The sequence below is a fragment of the Saccopteryx bilineata genome, chromosome X, assembly GCF_036850765.1.
Source record: "Saccopteryx bilineata isolate mSacBil1 chromosome X, mSacBil1_pri_phased_curated, whole genome shotgun sequence".
Lineage (NCBI taxonomy): Eukaryota > Metazoa > Chordata > Mammalia > Chiroptera > Emballonuridae > Saccopteryx > Saccopteryx bilineata.
The window spans coordinates 51,257,208-51,280,291 of NC_089502.1; positions in this window are offsets into that span (position 1 = coordinate 51,257,208).

Genomic DNA, 23,084 nt, shown 5'->3' on the forward strand with positions numbered 1-23,084 from the left:
AGTTCTAGAAGATATAGATGGCAAAAAAAATAGAGATTACAGAAAGAATCCAAGGGGGAGAATGAAGCTGAGAACAAGCCAGTGGCAGCTGAGATAGAGAGGCTAGATGGTAAACACACAATGCAATTCATAGATGCTATATTGTAGAATTGTGCACCTGAAACCTATATAATCTTATTAACTGATGTCACCACAAAAATTTCAATAAAAATTTAAATATATACATACAAATATGCATGTGCATATATTTCTTAATTTATTGCAATTTAAAAGTACAAGTAGGGGTTTAAGAAAAAAATCAGTTTTCGTTCTTAAAAAATACATTTAAGTTGTAAACATCTTTTTAAACTTTTGAAGGGCCTATGATTTTATGTAACTCATCAAAGATTGGTGTTAATGAGTATATATAAAAGTTTAAAAATTGGTATTTTATAAGCACAGACAATTCTAATGGTACATTTTTTTGTAGATTTAAAATTTGCATTCATGAGGTTTACTGGCAAGTGCTTTCAGAAACAATCTTGGAACAGACAGAAGGAAACAGGACTAACTATAAGGAGGAGTTTAATTTTTATACAATTACAAGAGTTCCCATCTAATATTAAGAGGAGCTCTGAGCTTCCTATGGCCCCTCAGAAATGTGCTACAATGAAGCAATAGGCAGGGCACTTTTATTCTTGCAATTGTCCATCATAGGACACAGGTTACCTCTGGGCAGGAGACATGACCTTGGTTAAGCATCTTTTTTTCATCAGAGAAAATTTCTAGAAATGAGACCCAATGTAAGCCATTATCAGACAACATTTCCAAGAGTTGAAAGAATGAATGCCTTGGTCTTAAAAGGAAAGTAAATGGCTCGCCATGTATCCATTAGAAATATATTAGTAAGATTTTTAAATACAGGTGTTAATGATAAAGATTATGCCAGATTTGTAATAAGCATTATTAATACAATAATTAACAGGAAAAATCATATCATTACTTCATGGACTTATGTTCTAAGGGTGAAAAAACAAAAATAAACAAAAAATAGGATAAATGATAAATGCTTGGAGAAAATAAAACAGGTAAAACCCTGCAGAGTTACTGCTAGCCTATTTTTATCTGTGGATCCAGAATTGTCTTGGTGGAGGTGACAGATGAGCTGAGCTATAAGAGGGAAAGTGTTTACCTGCAAATATTTGGCAAATATTATATACAGAGGGAAAAGGAAGTAAAAATATCCTAATGTAGTTACAAACTTTTCTATTTGGATAACAAAGTAACCAAAGTATAGTATGTGAGAGAAATAATTATTAAAAAAGGGTCAAGAAAAACACAGAGATCAGATCATTTAAAACCCTATAAACTATGTGTTAGAAGCTCAGTATAAGAATTACACCAGATCTATGAATTTACCTTGCGTTCTGACTAGAGAAGCCATACCAATGGCTTTTATTGTTTCCAAAATCATAAATCCAAGTTGTGGTTGTTGCCATTTTCACTGGTACACATCAGTCATCCCTATGCATAACATTAACTGGTAAAGGTCTTTTTTGCTCATTCAGGGTCTGGAATGTACCCATAGAAATATGGCTTCTCCTGTATGTTTCTAGTGACCTTAGATGATGCATACTAAAAGTGAGTTTTGCCACAAGGTAAAGATTGAAGAATGAAAAATATGTCTTTTTTGGTTCTTCCCCTAAAATGGGCTTTTCTAAGATACAGTAGTTATGCAACTTCTCTGAAGAGAGTGAGCAAAAATTGATGGCAAAATAGGCTTGACCAGTGGTGACGCAGTGGATAGAGTGTCATCCTTGGATGCAGGGGTCCCAAGTTGAAAACCCTGAGGTCACTGGTTTGAGCATGGGATCATCTGGCTTGAGTGGAGGATCACTGTTTTAAGCATCAGATCAGCAACATAATTCCATGATCACTGGTTTGAAACCAAACTCCGTGGCTTGAGCAAGGGGTCACTGCCTTGTCTGCAGCCCCCAGGTAAAGGTAAGTATGAGAAGCAATCAATAACCACTAAAGGGACACAACTATGAGTTGATGCTATTCATCTCTCTCTCTCTTCCTGCCTTTCTGTCAGCTTCTTTAAAAAAATATTAATAACAAATGAATCAGCAGGATTTGTTACAAAATGTTAGCCACTTTTGACACATAACCCTTAATATCTGATTCTTCTCCTGCCTTACATTATTCTTCCTTTGCCCTCAATTGTGTTTCCCTGGAATGGCACCTCCAAACAAAATATTCAACAGGACTCTGTTTCCTAGGGAGTTTAAGTTAATTCACCAGGCAAGTAAATAGAAGTTTAAGTGAAAAGTGCAAAGGGAAGTGTTTTAAGCAGATAAATGACATAATCATTTAATTTTTAAAAGATCTTGTTCAATGTTATGGGTTGTGGAGACACAATGGTGACAGGAGGAAGGTTAGTCTAAATTTTATTTCAGTAGTTCATGTAAAAGATGGTAGTATTTTGACAAACGATTTTAAAAGTTAAAGTGAAGAGAAGTTGTATGGTTTCTAACACATATTGAAGAAAGCATAAAAAAGACTTAAGAAAGAAACTTATGGGGGTGTAAAGAAAAGAGGAAAATGAAAGATAAGGTCTAAGATTTGGTTTTGAACTAATGTGTACATGAATCAAATTAGTGTATGAGTCTAGGCATCTTTAGGATGACTGGGTCAGTGGAGGTAAGAGAAAAATCAGAACTTTGTTTAAGATATTTTAATTTTGAGATGCCCATTAAAATGTCAGGTTGAAAATCAAATAAGAAACTAGATAAATGAGTATGGAGCTCAGTGATGGGTTGTGCTAGGACTTATAAGATAGGGAATTACTGATACACAGATTGCATATTATAATATACTTAAAGTTACAAAAATCGATGTTAACTCACAAGGTTAAATTAAAAATATTGAAGAGACATGATTAAAGTATATCCCTCTTGGTACAGATAAATATTATTTACAGAAAATTATACTTTATGAATATGTATATGCATATATTTGAACAAAATATAAAATATATTTTTCAGTGTGGACTGCAATAAAAAATGTTTTAAACCCATTGACCTAGACAGAGGGAATAGGTCAAAGCAAGATAGGATAAATAATAGTCAAATTAAGGGATAAAGTATATGCTTAATGATAAAATGTATCCTAAAGGTTATAAGATTTTAACTTTCTATTGAAGATTTTAATTTGAATTGACCCTAAGAAAAAGTACATGAGTTCTATGTTGAAAGAATACTATTGGCAGAGTCTTGGTAATAACAAAATCACCCTGTTCAAATTAAATATTAGAAATTAAATAATGGAACATTTAGCTGAAAACAGTAAATACAAATATAAAATAAGATATGTGTTTGAACCCTGACCACGAGGTGGCACAGTGGATAGAGCAAGGCAGTGGCACAGTGGATAGAGCATCAGACTGGGATGCAGAGGAGCCAGGTTCAAAGCCCTGAGGTTGCTGGCTTAAGGACAGTCTCATCCAGCGTGACCACGGGATCACTAGCTTGAGAGCATTCACTAGTATGAGCGTGCAATCATTGATATGACCCCATGGTCACTGGTTTTGCCCATACGTCGCTACCTTGAAGGCCAAGATCACTGGCTTGAGCAAGAGGTCACTCTCTCTGCTATAGCCACCTGGTCAAGGCACATATGAGAAAGCAATCATTGAAAAACTAAAGTGCCACAACAGAGAATTGATACCTCTCACATCTTTCTCTTCCTGTCTGTCTGTCCTTGTCCGTCCCTCTATCTGATTCTCTCTCTGTCTCTGTCAAAAGAAAAAAAAAGATATGCATTTGGAGATAAAATGGAATAGTTAAGTTACCTCAAAAGTAATTATCTTCTCTAGAATGTAGCTCATGAAGTATAAGTTTATGATACTGAGACACTAGACACTATAATATTTTTTAAATAGTAGGAAAACATAGCTAAGATGTCAAACTTTCAATAAACCATGTTAAAGTTTAAAATGGTGAATAAGTGAAAAATATTGACTGTAATTTTTAATAAGTTTGAATTAATCACACACTCACTTTTATTATTTTTTCAAAGCGAATCATGTACCTGTTAAATAAAATGAATAGTATAGCTGCATAAAAGACAAATAATTATTGTCTAATTGTTTTAAAAGTTGTTACAGTAAAAATAAACATCATGCACAATCATATTAATGATTCTGAGAAACCCTGTATTAAAAAACCATGTAATAATTGACAGATATAAGACAGTCTACTACACAGTAAGAGGAAAATGTACATTTTTAAAATAATCTATGGAACATTCACCATGAAAGACCATATCTTTGGCCATAAAACAAATCTCAATGAATTGAAAAATAATTGAGATTTATGTTATATGGATATAGTAAAATTGGGGTAGAAATCAGTAATGTGCAACTTGAAAAACTTTAAAAATGTTGAAATTATAAGACAAAATTTATTCGTGATTCAGTGAAAATTTGAAAGGAAATTTAAAAATATATTAAACCTTAATAAAAATATGAACACAACAGATCAATATTTGCTAGATTCAGTTAAGTCAGTGTTGTTAGAAAAATTTGTAGTGCTAAATATTTGCAGTCAGAAAAGAAGAAAGGTCTCAAAGCAACAATATAACTTAGTACATTAGTAAATTAGAATAAGAAGAACAAAATAAACACAATGTTAGAAAGAAGGGACTATTAAAAGCAAAAACAATGAAATTGAAAGGAGGAAACCAAGAGATAATATAATTAATACAAAAAGGTAGTTCTTCAATAAAATCATGAAAATGAATAAGTGTCTAGCAAGAGCAAAAAAGATAAAAAGGGAAGCTATAAATTACCAATACTACGAATGAGATAGAATATCACTATAGATTCTGCAGCCATTAAAATATACTGAGAATATGCTAACATTAAAAAATTTTGTGACAATTTAGGAGGAATAGATAAATTTCTCAAAACCCACAAATTACCAAAATTCAACAGCAATGAAATAAATAGTCTAAATAGTTCTATAGCTATTAAAGAAATTGATTTGTATTTGTATCCACCCTCCCCAGCCTGATCAGGTTGTGGTGCAGTGGATAGAGAGTCCAACTGGGAAGTAGAGAATGCAGGTTTGAAACCCTTAGGTCACAGGCTTGAGCATGGGCTCATCCAGCTTGACTGCGAGCTCACCACCTTGAGTGTGGGGTCACCAGCTTAAGCATGGGATCATAGATATGATCTCATCGTCTCTGGTTTGAAGCCTAAAGTCACTAGCTTGAGTAAAGGGACACTTGCTCTGCTGTAGCTCCCTGGTCATAGCACATATGAGAAAGCAATCAATAACCAATTAAGGAGTTGCAACAAAGAATTGATGCTTCTCATCCTTCTCCAATTTGTCTTTTGTAACTATTGGTCATCTCTCTGTCTCTCTCTCACTAATAATAATAATAATAACAACAACAACAACAACAATAATAATAAATAATAATCCCCAAAAATATTTAGCTCAAGGTGCTTTCATGTTTAATTTCACCAAACATTTAAAAAAGAAATTGCTGCTAACCATACACATTACCTAGTAGAAAAAGAGGATGAGGAAACATTTCCTTTATTTTTATTTACTTTGTCAGGTCAATATTACTGTATTTCCAAAACAAAACAAAAACAGCACGAACAGAAAAGTAGGAGAAGAAGAAGAAGAAGAAGAAGAAGAAGAAGAAGAAGAAGAAGAAGAAGAAGAAGAAGAAGAAGAAGAAGGAGGAGGAGGAGGAGGAGGAGGAGGAGGAGGAGGAGGAGGAGGAGGAGGGGAAGGAGGAGGAGAATGAAAAAAGAGAAGGAGGAGGAGGAAAAAAGAAGAAGAAAAATAATAGGAAGAGGAAGAAAAGAAGGAAAAAGAATAATAAGAAGAATCAGAGGAAGCTGAAGAAGCAGAGAAGAAGAAAGAGAAGGAGAAGGAGAAGACAAAGAGGAAGAAGAAGGACTGTATTCTAGGTAATCAAGACAGAACAAACTGAACTAATCATATAGAGCTGGTAAGACTGTAATATGGTGCAGTCACTCTGATAAAGATCATAGCCTTATCTTACGGAAGAAAAAAAAACAAGAAACCCATCCACAGACCGGGAGAGGGGACATCCTCACTGCCTCCTCTGCCCACAGAGAGGAAACCTGGCTGGGCGCGGTGGGCACAGTCTAACACAGACCACAAGTCCCTGATACAGAAGTGCCACTAGCCTATAGACTGGAAGCTTGCCAGGACAACGTCTTGTGACCCCTACCCGGCGAAGGTGCTAGCATCCCCTGCTGCCCTATCCTGATCTCATTACAGGGATACCCACCCATCACCCCAGGGTCTAGAACATACACACTTGAAGTGTCACACAGTATCTTATTGATTTCATTGTTGTCATTGGTGGCTGCCCAGTATGCAGAGTCAGGGTTCTAGAAGACTCCTTCACCTTCCTGGGCATCTTCTTGGCAATCAATCATCTTGTTCCCCTTTAAGTTCAACTGTGGAGCAAACTTTACCTAAAGGTAATGGCACACCTGGCTTTCTTCCATCTCTTCCTAATTTAAATGTGTGCAACAGGTCTATTTAATTAAACTTCAAGACTGTTTTGTAAAGGGAAGGGGACACATTTGACATGTGTGATCCAGATTCATGGGCACTGGTTGTAGAGTGTGGACATGTACCAATATTTTTCCAAAGTCTAATGCAGCTCAATAAAGTACTGCTTTTAAAATAGGTAAATAAATAAATATACATGCAACTATTATATCACTCAACAAACTACTCCAGAAGATTTATCTCAGAGAACTTCAAATATGTTCACACAAAAACCTGTAACAACTCCAAAGTGGAAGTAGTCCAGATATCTTTCAATGGGCGAATGGATAAACAAATTGCAGTACATCATATGATAGAGTATTATTCATACATAATGGGGACTAACTATTGATACACATGATAACTTGAATGAATCTTTAGGGAATTATATTAACTAAAAAACCGGCAATCTCACAAGGTCATGAGCTATGATACCATTTATAAAAGTCATGTGAAATGATCAAATTATATAAATGAAGAACAGATTATTGGTTCCCAAGGGTCAGGGATGGCAACTGGGAAGCATGAAAGAGCAAGGTAAGTGTGGCGATATAAGGGAAATAAGAGGAAACATTATAGTGAAAGGACTGTTCTGTGTTTTGATTGTGTCAATGTCAATACTTTGGGTGCTATTGTACTTCAGTTTTGCAGATTACAGAGACTGGGGGAAAATGGGTAAAAGGTACATTAGATCTTTTTAAATTATATCTTACACAACTGCGTGTAACTTACAATTATCTCAATAAAGAATATAAATTGAGAAGATAAGATGGCGTTGGATGTACCAACATCCACCTCCCAGAACCAAAGTGGATTACAAAATAATTTTAAGAACTATCATTTGGAAAAACCAACTTTGGACTAAACTAAGAGGACTCTTCAACCAAGGAACACTGAAGAAGCCACACTGAGACTGCTTAGTGTATCCCAAGGTTCTCTTTACCAAGCCACAGTCGCAGAGCTCCAGGAAAAAGCAACCTGGTCTCATCTCTCCAGGCAGAGGAGAACAGAAGCTCCATCTCCACACATGCTGCAGATGGCTTTTCCAGTCTACCTGAATCATTACCAGCTAGAAGCAGTGGTCATTGGGACTTGGACATGAGCTGCAAAGTGTAGAATTGTGACAGCAATTCCAGTGCCATGCGGACATTTCCTGGACTCCTGCTCCTTGTGACAGCTCCTAACAGACTGAACTGGGGTTGGGTTGCATTTTCCAGGGATTTGGCATGATGTTGGGGCCAACTTGGACTTGGTGAACATGTTAAGGACACTACTCTTTTATGGATTCTTGCTGTATTGGCCAAGAGTTTGCTTAAAGGCTTTAATCACTGTAAAAAAAAATAGAAGACTGGATAAAGAAGATGTGGCACATATACACCATGGTATACTATTCAGCCATAAGAAATGATGACATCGGATCACTTACAACAAAATGGTGGGATCTTGATAACATTATACGGAGTGAAATAAATAAATCAGAAAAAAACAGGAACTGCAGGATTCCATACATTGGTGGGACATAAAAACGAGACTAAGAGACATGGACAAGAGTGTGGTGGCTACGGGGGGTGGGTGGAGGGAAGGAGGGAGAGGGGGAGGGGAGGGGGAGGGGCACAAAGAAAACTAGATAGAAGGTGACGGAGGACAGTCTGACTTTGGATGATGGGTATACAACAGAATTGAATGACAAGATAACCTGGACATGTTTTCTTTGAATATATGTACCCTGATTTATTGATGTCACCTCATTAAAATTAATAAAAATTTATTTATTAAATATATATATAAGTTAAAAAAATACTCAAACTTTCTTTTATCTTAAATTTCCCAAATTTATTTAGCTGAGTACTGCTTTTTCAAGTAATGATACATGAATATTTTATTTTGTTAATTTCCTGTAGTTCACACTGTTTGGAAAAGTTACACTTCATACTTCTTCCAAAGTGAATAAAAATGCAATTTATCATAAGAATCTAGAACCATTACCAAATATACAAAGTATACAAACCTGCATTTCCTTAAGTTAACTTTGACTCACTATATTGACAAGTGTAATTTGTAAGAGAAAAAAGAGGTTGTGACTTCGAGAAAAAACTTATACTACTGAAAATGAATATAAATAGATAATTGCATTAGAATTAATCTATCAAGAGATGTTTAATTTGCCCTGGCTTGTCTACGGCCATACCACCCTGAACGCGCCCGATCTCGTCTAATTTGCCCTGGCTGGTTGGCTCAGTGGTAGAGCGTTGGCCTGGCATGCAGGAGTCCTGAGTTCTATTCCCAGCCAGGGCACACAGGAGAAGTGCCCATCTGCTTCTGCACCCCTCACCCTCTCCTTCCTCTCTGTCTCTCTCTTCCCCTCCCACAGCCAAGGCTCCATCGGAGCAAAAAGTTGGCCTGGGCGCTGAGGATGGCTCCATGGCCTCTGCCTCAGGCGCTAGAATGGCTCTGGTTGCAACAGAACAACACCCCAGAGGGGCAGAGCATCGCCCCCTGGTGGGCATGCTGGGTAGATCCTGGTTGGGTGCATGCAGGAGTCTGTCTGACTGCCTCCCTGTTTCCAACTTCAGAAAAATACAAAAAAAAAAAAAAAGAGAGATGTTTAATTTAATCCAATATGTTTATGTCCTGTTGCTGAGGCTGTTTGAATATTTTTGTTATTTAATGATTTTCATTACAATGACATTTGTGCTTAAAATGGTGTGATTTGTACAATGCTAAAGAAAATTTGTAAACCTTTTCTAGGTGGACTTCAGAATTATCTCTTAATTGCTGTAGCAAGTAGGGAATTTTGTAGTGGTTAATAGAGAGAGAATTTTGTTAATAGTTTATTTCTGAATCAAACACTGTTTGGAAACATATTCTAGTTGCAAATAAAATTTAAAGTAAAACAAATTTAAATGTGAGAAAGTCTGCATTTAATAATGTAAATCTCTGAAATATTATAATATGAAATATGGTAAATAATTGATTATCTCTTCCAGAGTGAGTGTCTTCCCCTCCTCTATGTATATTTAAAATTTGTCATGTTTGAGGTCCATTTAAGTACCCTCTGAAAATATATCTCCCAAGAAAAAATAAATTCAGCCAACAGTGATCATTTTTAAACCATATATAATATCTCTATTGATGGTAGGAATTTTTAAATATGTTTTATTTATTACTTAGCAATCCAGTTTTGTATTATTTTTCATTTCATATAACTATATCTTTTCTCCTAAATAGTTTATAAGTGGTCCTTGAGGGCAGAGATTATGTCTAACACTTTCTCATCTTCATAACTACATAAAAACTGATCCTTCAAAAATCACATAGCTATTAATAATAAAAATGTCACATAGTTATTAAGTGGCATTAACAAAAATGTGAAAATGTGTTTTGACACTAAATCTAATGCTTCTTATCTTTGCCTCATATTTTCCTTCATGATACTCTCTACCAAACTTACCTACCCATTAACGAATAGGAGTATAAGACTTGTTAAATAAACTATGATAAATACACTATAAGGTTCTAATTTGCTGTTGAAAGGAACGAAGGAAACCTATATACTAATATGAAAAGACATCCAAGAATTGTGTGTTCAAATTAAAAAAACAGGTGTATAACAATGTGTATTGTATTTTGCAATTTGTGAAAAATAAAATAAACTATATAGTAATATGTTTGTATGGGCATAGAATATATAAAAAAGTACAGACAAAATCCAGGGATCAAGAGTCGGGGTACAGGGCACATTTTATTTCCACTCTACGACCTCAGCACTGTTTATATTTTTTTACTCTTATGTGTTAAGAAAAAATAGGCTATGGCATGACAAAGTGATTCTCTATTAAAGGAAGATTTTTTTTATTATCCAAGCAATGAAATTCTCTGGAGCCCAGAGAACTTTTTAAAAAAAATCAAAAGTACCAAGTTGAGGAAAATACTTCATCAAGGAAAAACATTCTACAACACATTCATGTATCATAATATTTCCAACACCATTACTTGAAGGATAATTTAAATCTTGGAATATAAATCATAAAGTACTTTTTAGCCAGTGGCTCATAAAAAAATCAAGTTGAATGTTAAATGAAGAAGTGATGTCATATGTTTGTTTATGAATATACCAGGACCCAGTGTCATCTGTTAGCTCAATCCCTGTGGAGTTATACATATTTATGAAGTCACAAGTAGAAGTTATGAATGTGCAGCACTATGAATTGAAAAATAAAAAATGTGCTGCTATATATTCACACATATCACATTCATCATTTATTTATAATTGCTAAATGAAAGAGCACATCATTTAATTTATGAAATATAAAACTATAAAAAAAACTATTACTACAGTATTGTGAAACTATAGTTCTTACAATTACAACTCAAAGGACAAAAATTTGTTTCAAAAAACCTCTTAGGTGAGTCCTGAAAAGTTTCTGTGGTTTCTTTCTTGTATGGTATAACAGGTTGGTAATATATCTCTCTGTCCTTTTGTTTTTCATCTCTTATATTCAGGTGGATTTATTAACATTTGGTGGCATCTGGAGATGAAGTCCTTTTGTCTAAGAGCAGGAATTATTGACTTTGTCTACACTGACTGTAATGATTAATTTGATCAGTGTAGACGGCCAAATCACATTTTGGAAGACTGCCTAAATGTATCAACTTAATTAGGTATTATGCAAATAATTGTTTTTTCTAAGACCCAGCATTTCCATATTTGGCAGCATTTTTGTCCTAATTAATGTGCTATTTGATGTAAGATCTTAAAATACAATGTTTGATTGAAATATTTAAATATTGAAAGTGTTCATATGTCAGATTATGTGTTCTAAATTGAATGATTAATTTTACTGTTTGATTAGTGTCAAGCAACACTGCAGTAATAACTATTTTAATATATTATATACCTGCAAATGTATACTAGGTAAATATTAAGTAAATACTGTTAGTTGGTTGACCTTAATTTATTCTGATTTTTCTCCTAGTGCTATTTCCCCAGAGAAACATCTATAGATAATGCAGAGTAAAAATATCCCTTATGAAAAAGCAGTGTAACACCTTACAACTATGAACCTGATGATAAGTAAAAGACAAGTCGATCATAAAATTTCTCCTTGTAACAAAATATATGAATAGAAAGTAAAGAACTAGAAAATGATCAAATTGATATATACTGTCTTAATCCATTTCCAAATATTAATTTCCTGTCAAGAAGATACCATGGAAAGGATACAGGAGAGTATAATAGAGACATTTGTTTCCATTTTACTAGGAAGACTGTGATCTCTTTGGGTCCGCAGCCCAATACAATATGTGATCAAGGGTAGAGCAAATGCTTGATAATTTTAATAGAAATAATATGTAATTTACTATTTAACATTTTAAGTGTAACTGTTCAGTGGCATTAAGTATATTGACATTGTTGAGCAAGCATTACCCCCAACCATTTTGACATCTTTCTCATCATCCCAAACTGAAACAACATATCCATTAAAGCATAACTCTTCATTGCACTCTCTCCCCTGCCCCACGTAACCACTATTCTATTTTCTCTATGAATTTTATTCTTCCTGGTATTTCATATAAGTAGAACAGTACAGTATTTTTTGTGATTAACTTATTTCAATTAGCATGTTTTCAGTGTCTCTTTATAGTGCAGCATGCATCACACCTCCACTACTTACTAAAGCAGAATATTTCATTGCATGTGTATAGCAAATTTTCATTATTTGCCATTCTAGCACCTGAGGTGGAGGTCATGGAGCCATCCTCAGTGCGCGGGCCAACTTTGCTCCAATGAAGCCTTGGCTGCAGGAGGGGAAGGAGAGAGATAGAGAGGAAGGAGAGGGAGAAGGGTGGAGAAGCAGATGAGTGCTTCTCTGGTCTGCTCTGGCCAGGAATCAAACCCAGGACTTTCACAGGCTGGGCTGATGCTTTACCATTGAACCAGCCAGCCAGGGCCATGTAATTATTTTTAAGTTACAACTATTTAAATGCATGAGAAGAGATATAGCATTGGATTGTTTTGCCTTTCCCTAATAATTATGTTGATCAGCTTTTTATTTTATTAGGGTTCATTTGTGTAATTTCTTTGGAGAAATATTTGAGTTCATCTTTCATTTTTAATTAAGTTGTTTTGTTGTTGTTGAGTGTTAGAAGTTCTTTATATACTCTGGTTAATAACTTCTTGGCAGATACACAATTTACAAATATTTCCCATTCCGTTGCCTTGTCACTTTCTTAATCTTGTTGTTTTATATACAAAAGTTTTAAGTTTTATGAAGTATACTTTATTTTGTTGTTACTTGTGCTTTTTGTGTAATATCCAAGAAAATCTTGCCAAACCCTATGTCATGAAACATTCTTCCTACATTATCATGAGCATGAAGAGTTTTATACACATAACTAATATATTTAAGCTTTGGCATATCTTGAATTAAATGTTATACATGAGGTAAGTAGCAGTCCAACTCATTCTTTTGCATATGGATATCCAGTTTACCCAGCACCACTTACTAAAAAGACTATCATTCCACCCACTGAATTATTTTTGGCATGTTGTCAAAAATAACTTGAACATGTCTTTAAAGGTTTTATTTCTGGATTCTATTCTATTCCATAGATCAATATGTCTGTTTTTATGCCAGTACCACACTGTTTTTACTACTGTAGTTTTGTAGCAAGAAATAAAATCAGAAAGTGTGATTTCTGCAAATTTGTCTTTCTTTATTGAAATTCTTTTGATAAATCCAACAATATTTTGTAAAATCTTTGTTGTTGTCTATGTACAAGATTATGTCATCTGAGAACAGAAATAATTCTGTTTCTGATTCCTTATGAATATATATATATATATATATATATATATATATTCAGTAAAAAGCAACAGTGGGATTTTAATAGGGTTTGTGTCATATTGAATTTGTAGATAACATTGGGAACTACTGACATCTTAATAAAATTAGTTTTTCCAATCCATGAACATGGAATATTTCCATATATTTATGTCTTTTAAATTTTTTCAGCAATATTTTGTGGTTTTCAGTGTACAAGTATTTTGTTTCTCTATTTCAGTTTATATATATTTTATTATTTTGATGGTATTATAAATAGAACTGTTTTATTATTAATTTTATAGAAACACAACTTATTTTTGTATTTATTTGTACCTTGCAACTTTGCTCAATTCATTATTAAATCTAGCAGATTTAAAGAATCTTAAAGATTCTTTGTGGAATCTTTATTGTTTTCTGTATATAAGTTTATGTTACTTAAGTAGAGAAATGATTTACTCTTTACTTTTCCATGGCTAATTGTTCTGCTAGAAATTATAATATTATGTTGAAAAGATATTGGTAAATTCAGACATTTTTGTCTTATTTCTCTTTTAAAAGGAAAGCTTCTAGTTTTTCATTGTTGAGTTTGATTTTAGTTGTGGGTTTTTCATAAATAGCCTATATCATGTTGAGGTAGTTTCTTTTCTTAATTTGTTAAGTGTTTTAATCATGAGAGAGTGTATTACATTGAGTTCTTTACACTGTAACAACCTAGCATTCCAGGTAAAAATAGCACTCGTTTATTATGTATAATCTTTAAATATATTGCAAAGTGTGATTTACTTGTATTTTGTGGGAGAATTTTGCATAAATATTTATAATGTGCATTGGTATGTTGTTTTTATATTTTGTCTTTGTCTGCATTTACTGTTCAGGTAATGATGACCTCATAAAAAGAGTTAGGAAGTATTGTTTCTCTTCAGTTTTTTGGAAGAGTTTGAAAAAATATTTCGATTAATTCTTCTTTAAATGTCTTCCTTAAACTTTCCCAATGAATTCTAAAAAATCCAGACATTGTTCGTTGTCTGGTTTTTAACTACTGATCAATCTTCATACTTTTTATAAGTCTATTCAATGTTTTTATAACTTTATGGGTTTAGTTTTGGTAAATTGTGCGTTTCTAAGATTTCTACAATTTATTTAGATAATATAAATTTTTGTATACAATTGTTCATGCTACTCTCTATGATCATTTTGGGTTATGTAAGATTGTTAGTCATATACCTTCATTTTCATTTCCAATTTTAGTAACTTATTTCTTTTTTCTTTTTCTTAGTAAATGCAGTTAAAGTCTTAACAAATTTTTTGTTCATTTTAAGAGAACAACATCTGATTTTTCCTATTGTTTTTTATTTTATTTTATTTTATTTTATATTTTGTGACAGAGACAGAGAGAGAAAGAAAGAGAAAAGGACAGATACAAAGAGTCAGGAAGGGAGGATATGAGAAGCATCAATTCTTCCTTGCGGCATCTTAGTTATTCATTGATTGCTTTCTCATATGTGCCTTTACCGGGGGGCTACAACAGACTGAGTGACCCCTTGCTCAAGCCAGAAACCTTGGGCTCAAGCTGGTGAGCCTTGCTGAAACCAGATGAGCCTGCATTCAAGCCAGCAACCTCAGGGTTTCAAACCTGGGTGCTCTGCGTCCCATTCTGATGCTCTATCCACTGCACAATCACCTGCTTAGTCTCTATGTTTTATTTATGTCTGCATTAATCTTTACTAATACCTGCCTTCGACTAACTGCAGGTTTTGTTATTTTTTTTAAATTTTTAAATCTCAAAGTTATGTTGCTTAAGTCATTCTTTATTGATGTATTTCTGGTAATAAATTTCCCTCTTATCATTGCTTACATCGCATTACATAAGTTTTGTATATTGTATTTTGATTTGAATTTCTTAAAATATATTTTATAATATGTCCTCTGATTTCTAGTTTGATCATTGGTTATATAGAAGTCTGATTTTTAATTTTCACATATTTGTGAATTTTCTAGTTTTTTTATTGATGTATATATTAATTCCATTGAGATTATTAAAAAAACATACAAAAAACTTTGTATCTTTTCAATCTTTTTAAAATTAATGAGTCTTACTTCTCCCAGGAAGAAATACAAATGGCCAACAGATATATGAAAAGATGATCATCTTCTTTAGCTATTAGAGAAATGCAAATCAAAACTGCAATGAGATACCACCTCACACCTGTTTGATTAGCTTTTATTAGCAAGACAGGTAATAGCAAATGTTGGAGAGGCTGTGGAGAAAAAGGAACCTTCATCCACTGTTGGTGGGAATGTAAAGTAGTAGTACAACCATTATGGAAGAAAGTATGGTGGTTCCTCAAAAAACTGAAAATAGAACTACCTTATGACCCAGCAATCCCTCTACTGGGTATATACCCCCAAAACTCAGAAACATTGATACGTAAAGACACATGCAGCCCCATGTTTATTGCAGCATTGTTCACAGTGGCCAGGACATGGAAACAACCAAAAAGCCCGTCAATAGATGACTGGATAAAGAAGATGTGGCACATATACACTATGGAATACTACTCAGCAATAAGAAGTGATGACATCGGAACATTTACAGCAGAATGGTGGGATCTTGATAACATGATACGAAGTGAAATAAGTAAATGAGAAAAAAACAGGAACTGCATTATTCCATATGTAGGTGGGACATAAAAGTGAAACTAAGAGACATTGATAAGAGTGTGGTGGTTACAGGGGGGAGGGGGGAATAGGAGAGGGAAAGGGGGAGGGGGAGGGGCACAAAGAAAACAAGATAGAAGGTGACAGAGGACAATCTGACTTTGGGTGATGGGTATGCAACATAATTGAACGACAAGATAACCTGGACTTGTTATCTTTGAATATATGTATCCTGATTTATTGATGTAACCCCATTAAAAAAATAAAATTATTATAAAAAAAAGTACAAAAAAAATTAATGAGTCTTGTTTTCTAGTCTAATATTTTATATCATAGAAAATGTTTCACGTGCCCTTAAAAAAAAGTGTATTCTACAAGTTGTTTGGTTGAGTGTTCTAAATGTGTCTGTTCAATCCAGTTAGTTTTTAGTATTGATAAAGTCCTCTATTTCCTTATTGCACTTCTGTTTTTTCTATTGATTATTTAAAGTGAGGTGCTTAAGTCTCTTATTATTATTTCTGAACTATCTACTTCTCTTTCAATTCTGTTAATTCTTTTCATATTATTGTGTAACTCTGATAATTGTTGCAAATGTTTATAATCACTATATCATTTTGATGTTTTAAACATTTTATCAACATATACCAGTTTTTATTTTTTTTCTTGTAACAGTTTTTGATTTAACATCTACACTATCTGAAATTATTTTGGCCATCCCAGTTATTTTTTGGCTATTTTTTGAGTGGAAATTTTTTTTCCATCCTGTTATTTAAAATAATTTCTGAAAATTCCTGTTATGTTCGAATTTTACAAATTGAGAGAGTATTGTATAGCATCCTTGTATATTACAGTGGAGAAGAAATACGTCACATACTAAACCTGACAAGCTCAGTGGAGGCTTACATGGCAATCATGCAAACTTAGAGATCTAAATTAACCATATAGGATGGTTTGAAAATAAAACTTTCTAACTAAAAGTAAGCCACAAGTAGATGAGTGGATAAAAATGTTGTGCTACATTTACACAATGTGATCCTATCAGAGATAAACAAAGAAGAAAATCTTACCTTTTGCAACAGCATGGGTGGACCTAAAGTGTATTATTATACTAAGTGAAATAAGCCAAAGAAAGATAAGTACCATATCATTTCACTAATATGCTGAGTCTAATAAACAAAATAAACTAACAAACAAAATATAAACAGTCTCATAAATACAGAGAATGGACTGATAGCTATCAGAGGGGTGGGACTAGGCGGTGTGCATAAAGTAGGAGAAGGCAAAGGGTCGATAAATGGTGATAGAAAGAGACTTGACTTGGGGTGGATAATACACGTTATAATATATAGATGATACATTATAAAATATTTTACTTTTGAAACCAATATAATTTTATTAACCAATGTCATCCCAATAAATTATATATATATATATATGTTTATTATAGCTGGTTGTCATGTCACAGGCCGGTATCTTCCTTGACAATCTTTACTTCAGCTGAGCTTATCTACTGTCTTTTTGCACCTACAATATCATACCTTTGCAATATCAGAGTAATTTCCATATTTTGGACTCTTCACTGCACCAGATCAGAGATCACAAAACCCTCATTTTAATTTTTATCATGTTAATTGTTAACTGTTAACTATCTTATACTCACAAATGCAAAAGAAGTATGTGTCTATCGCTTTAACCTTTTATCCAATCCTAGAGTTTTCTCTGCTTTGCTTATTCCCTGTTAATGTATTATTAATGGATGTCATGTGACCTCTTATGCCTCCCCTTGTGATTATAATGTTTAAAATAAATTGTAAAAGTGTCATTCTTTGAAGAATTTTCTCAATCCATTGAAATTTTGTTTCCCTGCAGTTGTTGTCAGTTTAGCTCTAATAAACTCATAAAAATTCTCTAAATGGTTTATTTTTTTATTTTTCTGAAGTAAGAAGTGGGGAGGCAGTCAGGTAGACTCCCCCATGCGTCTGACCAAGATCCACCTGGTATGCCCACCAGGGGGTGATGCTTTGGCCATCTGGGGTGTTGCACATTGTGGTCAGAGGCATTCTAGTTCCTGAGGCAGAGACCATGGAGCTGTCCTCATTGCCCGGGCCAACTTTGAACCAGTGAAGCCTTGGCTGTGGGAGGGGAAGAGAGAGAGATAGAGAGAGGAGAGGGATAAGGGTGGAGAAGCAGATGAGCACTTCTCTTATGTGCCCTCACCAGGAATCCAACCTGGGACTTCCACATGCCCAGCCAATGCTTTACCACTGAGCCAACTGACCAGGGCTTAATGCATCTTTACGTTGACAATAGAAATATAAACTACTAAATCCGAGACTCAAAAAATGTATCAAACAAGGCTATTGAAAGACCAGACATTACAGAAGAAATGGTCTGTGGTATCAGAGATATAACAGCAAAAATAATAATTTTTAACAATTTAGAAGAGCACTAGTGTGCTGATGCATTTTCTCATTTAAAAAACATTTTTTTTTCATTTTTCTGAAGCTGGAAACAGGGAGAGACAGTCAGACAGACTCCCGCATGCGCCCGACCGGGATCCACCCGGCATGCCCACCATGGGGCGACGCTCTGCCCACCAGGGGGCGATGCTCTGCCCATCCTGGGCATCTCCATGTTGCGACCAGAGTCACTCTAGCGCCTGAGGCAGAGGCCACAGAGCCATCCCCAGCGTCCGGGCCATCTTTGCTCCAATGGAGCCTTGGCTGCGGGACGGGAAGAGAGAGACAGAGAGGAAAGCATGGCGGAGGGGTGGAGAAGCAAATGGGCGCTTCTCCTGTGTGCCCTGACCGGGAATCGAACCCAGGTCCTCTGCATGCTAGGCTGACGCTCTACCGCTGAGCCAACCGGCCAGGGCTAAAAAACATTTTTAAAAGATAATTATCTCAATATACAAAATAGTAACAATGTAACTTGGGAGTTATATGCATAATTAAAATGAACATCAACAATAGTTTAGAGTGTGGAGAAGAAAAATGAAAGTATACTATTGTTATATTCTTATGCTATACTGAAACTGGGACAATAACATTTAGAGGTAGATTATGATAAGTTTAAATGAATACTATAAACCATAAAACAACCACTGAAACAATAAAGCAAAAAAGTATTATAACATTATAACTAACTAATTAGCTAAGAAATTAGATAAAATGAAAAAAAAATACAGAATTAATTCAAAAGAAAGAATAAGACACAAAAGGGCAAACAAAAATAGGGAAAATAGAAAACAAATGGAACAATAGTCACCTTCTTAATCAAGTCAGTGATTAAATTAAGAAGGTGGTGTAAACAGCTCAGTTAAAGGCTGATATCATCAGATTCAATAAAAAAGTAATACCTAATCATATTGTGCTTATGAAAGTTAATTTTAAAAATTAAAACACAAATAGATTGAAAATAAACTAATGGAAACATATATAATATGTTAACACTAGCCAAAAAGAAACAAGATAGCTATGCAGGTATCAGAAAAAATAAATTTTAGGCAAAAGAATATTACCAAGGCTTAAGGCAGTCATAATGTACTGACAAAGGCCAATTTTGGAAGAAGACATAACAAAGCTAAATATTATCACTGCTAGTAACAGAGTTTCAAAATATAAATATATTAAGTGAAAACTGATAGAAATGAAATGAGAAATAAACAAAGTATTGTCAGAGATTTAAATAATACTCTTAATAATTGATAGAATAAGTAAACAAAGTAAATAAATAAATTGTAGATTTTAACAATGAAATCAACTAATTGATCTAACTGCTACTTATTAAATTTTTTTATCCAACAATAAAATACATGCATGGAACATTCACCAAGATAGATTAATTAAGGGCCATAAATCAAGTCCCAATAAATTCAAAATATATAAGGCAAGGAAAATACCTTTCTTGACCGTAACGAATAAACACAACAGGGGTCAATATCAAAACAGTTATGCTGAATTAAATGTCAGACAAAAGAGAACAAAACTGTTTGGGTGTATTTATGTAAAACTCTTGTAAATATAAATTAATTTATAGTGATAGAAAGTACAACAGTGGCTAATGGAGGTAGGGGGAGATGAACAGGGTTAAAAGGGTAGGATTCTACAAGGGCATGAGGAAGTTTTTGTGTGTGATGAATATGTTCACTTTGTTGACTGTGCTGAAATGGTAATTTTACAAGTATATTTATATTTCAAAATACGAACTGTATTCTTAAAAAGTTACAGTTTCTGATGTTATTGCCTCTTTTAAAAGCTGATTTGAAAAGCAGGTGCTAAACAAACAAAAATAGATTGCATATCAATAGTTTATACCCCTCTTCAATGAGACATTTGGTAACGAACAAATTCTCCTCTTACATATGAAATTGGAGGTAAACTTGCATGTACACTTAGATAACATGTTGTCTGGCACATAGAAACCTTACAATAATGCAAATTTATTCTTCTAACATAGATGTAAAATCCCCATGAAGTACTTCAGCTAGTGTACAAATCCAGATAGTGTTGAGATGCACAAAATTGAAACCTAGTTAATGAAGTCCTTTTTTAGTGAGTGTTTTCAGAGTTATTTGCTGCTGAGTGAGAAAATAAGTTTCAGGTTGCATTAGAGGGTTTTATTTTTCAAATAAAACATTTATCGTAAGTAAGCCCTGGCCAGTTGGCTATGTAGTAGAGTGTCGGCCTGGCGTGCAGGAGTCCCAGGTTTGATTCCTGGCCAGGGCACACAGGAGAAGCGCCCATCTGCTTCTCCACCCCTCCCCCTCTCCTTCCTTTCTGTCTCTCTCTTCCCCTCCCGCAGCCAAGGCTCCATTGGAGCAAAGTTGGCCCAGGCACTGAGGATGGCTCCATGGTCTCCACCTTAGGCGCTAGAATGACTCTGGTTGCAACAGAGCAATGCCCCAGATGGGCAGAGCATTGCCCCCTGGTGGGCATGCCGGGTGGATCCCGGTTGGGTGTATGCGGGAGTCTGTCTGACTGCCTCCCCATTTTCAACTTCAGAAAAATACAAAAAAACAAACCCAAAAACAACAACAAAAAACATTTATCGTGGTGGGTGCCTTTCCAAAATTTTTATATGTGATGCATGCCCTTGTTAGAAAATAAAAGAATGTAAAGAAAATAAAAACTAACCTCACTTAAATTCTCACCTCTTGATGATATCTGCTGTTAACACTAAATACATATTTTTCCATTTTCTTCAACTCAGTGTCCTAGTGTTAAAATTTTCAAAGTTTCTGCAGTTTATCTTTACCTTGTACTCTCATTTTTTAAATTTTTATTAATTTTATTGGAGTGACATCAATAAATCAGGGTACATATGTTCAAAGAAAACACTGGACATGTTATCTTGTCATTCAATTAGGTTGCATATTCATCACCCAAAGTCAGATTGTCCTCCATCACCTTCTATCTAGTTTTCTTTGTGCCCCTTCCCCTCCCCCTTCCTCTATCCCTTCCTCCCCCCCATAACCACCACACTCTTGTCCATGTCTCTTATCTTTTTTTTATGTCCCATCTGTGTATGGAATCATGCAGTTCTTAGTTTTTTTCTGATTTACTTATTTCACTCTGTATAATGTTATCAAGATCCCAACATTTTGTTGTAAATGATCCGATGTCATCATTTCTTATGGCTGAGTAGTATTCCATAGAGTATATGTACCACATCTTCTTTATCCAGTCGTCTATTGAAGGGCTTTTTGGTTGTCTCCATGTCTTAGCCACTGTGAACAATGCTGCAATGAAAATGGGGCTGCAAGTATCTTTACGTATCAATATTTCTGAGTTTTGGGGGTATATACCCAGTAGAGGGATTGCTGGTTCATAAGGTAGTTCTATTTTCAGTTTTTTGAGGAACCACCATACTTTCTTCCATAATGGTTGTACTACTTTACATTCCCACCAACAGTGAATGAGGGTTACTTTTTCTCCACAGCCTCTCCAACATTTGCTATTACCTGTCTTATTAATAATAGCTAATCTAACAGGTGTGAGGTGGTATCTCATTGTAGTTTTGATTTGCATTTCTCTAATAACTAATGAAGATGAGCATTTTTCATATATCTGTTGGCCATTTGTATTTCTTCCTGGGACAAGTGTCTGTCCATGTCCTCTTCCCATTTTTTTATTGGATTGTTTGTTTTTTTGTTGTTGAGTTTTATGAGTTCTTTGTATATTTTGGAAATTAGGCCCTTATCTGAGTTGTTATTTGAAAATATCATTTCCCATTTAGTTGGCTTTCTGTTTATTTTGTTGTCAGTTTCTCTTGCTGAGCAAAAACTTCTTAGTCTGATGTAGTCCCATTCATTTATTTTTGCCTTCACTTCCCTTGCCTTTGGAGTCAAATTCTTAAAATGCTCTTTAAAACCAAGATCCATGAGTTGAGTACCTATGTCTTCTTCTATGTACTTTATTGTTTCAGGTGTTATATTTAGGTCTTTGATCCATTTTCAATGAATTTTAATACAAGGGAACAAAGTGTAGTCGAGTTTCATTTTTTTGCATGTAGCTTTCCAGTTTTCCCAGCACCACTTGTTGAAGAGGCTTTCTTTTCTCCATTGTGTGTTGTTGGCCCCTATATAAAAAATTATTTGACCATATATATGTGGTTTTATTTCTGGACTTTCTTCTGTTCCATTGGTCTGAGTGTCTATTTTTCTGCCAATACCATTCTGTTTTGATTGCCGAGGTTCTATAATATAGTTTGAAGTCAGGTATTGTAATGCCCCCAGCTTCATTCTTTTTCCTTAGGATTGCTTTGGCTATTCGGGGTTTTTTATAGTTCCATGTAAATCTGATGATTTTTTGTTCCATTTCTTTGGAATTTTGATGGGAATGGCATTAAATTTGTATATTGTTTTGGGTAATATGGCCATTTTGATTATATTTATTCTTCCTATCCAAGAACAAGGAATATTTTTCAATCTCATTTTACCTTTTTTGATTTCCCTTAACAATGTTTTGTAGTTTTCATTATATAAGTCCTTTAAATTCTTTGTTATGTTTATTCT